The following is a 302-nucleotide window of genomic DNA, read 5'->3' as shown; positions in this document are numbered from 1 at the left end:
TATATATATATATATATATATATATATATATATATATATATATATATATATATATACCTGACATGTGTGTATATATTACATATATATATATATTAAATATGATTATACATATATATTTATATATATATTAAATATGATTATACATATATATTTATATATATTATATATGATTATACATATATATTTATATATATATTATATATGATTATACATATATATTTATATATATATTATATATGATTATACATATATATTTATATATATATTATATATGATTATACATATATATTTATATATATATT

General features: G+C 6.6%; 1 protein-coding gene across 1 annotated transcript in view; it reads left to right on the top strand.

Annotated features, from left to right (window-relative positions):
- Nucleotides 1–302, top strand: part of LOC106878280 (DNA-binding protein inhibitor ID-2) — a 28,613-nt gene that overhangs the window by 17,739 nt on the left and 10,572 nt on the right. The gene's annotated exons all lie outside the window — the stretch shown is intronic.

The sequence above is a fragment of the Octopus bimaculoides genome, chromosome 8 (assembly GCF_001194135.2).
Source record: "Octopus bimaculoides isolate UCB-OBI-ISO-001 chromosome 8, ASM119413v2, whole genome shotgun sequence".
Taxonomy (NCBI): domain Eukaryota; kingdom Metazoa; phylum Mollusca; class Cephalopoda; order Octopoda; family Octopodidae; genus Octopus; species Octopus bimaculoides.
The sequence above is the reverse complement of the archived record's forward strand: the minus strand, read 5'-3'. Positions and strand labels throughout refer to the sequence as shown.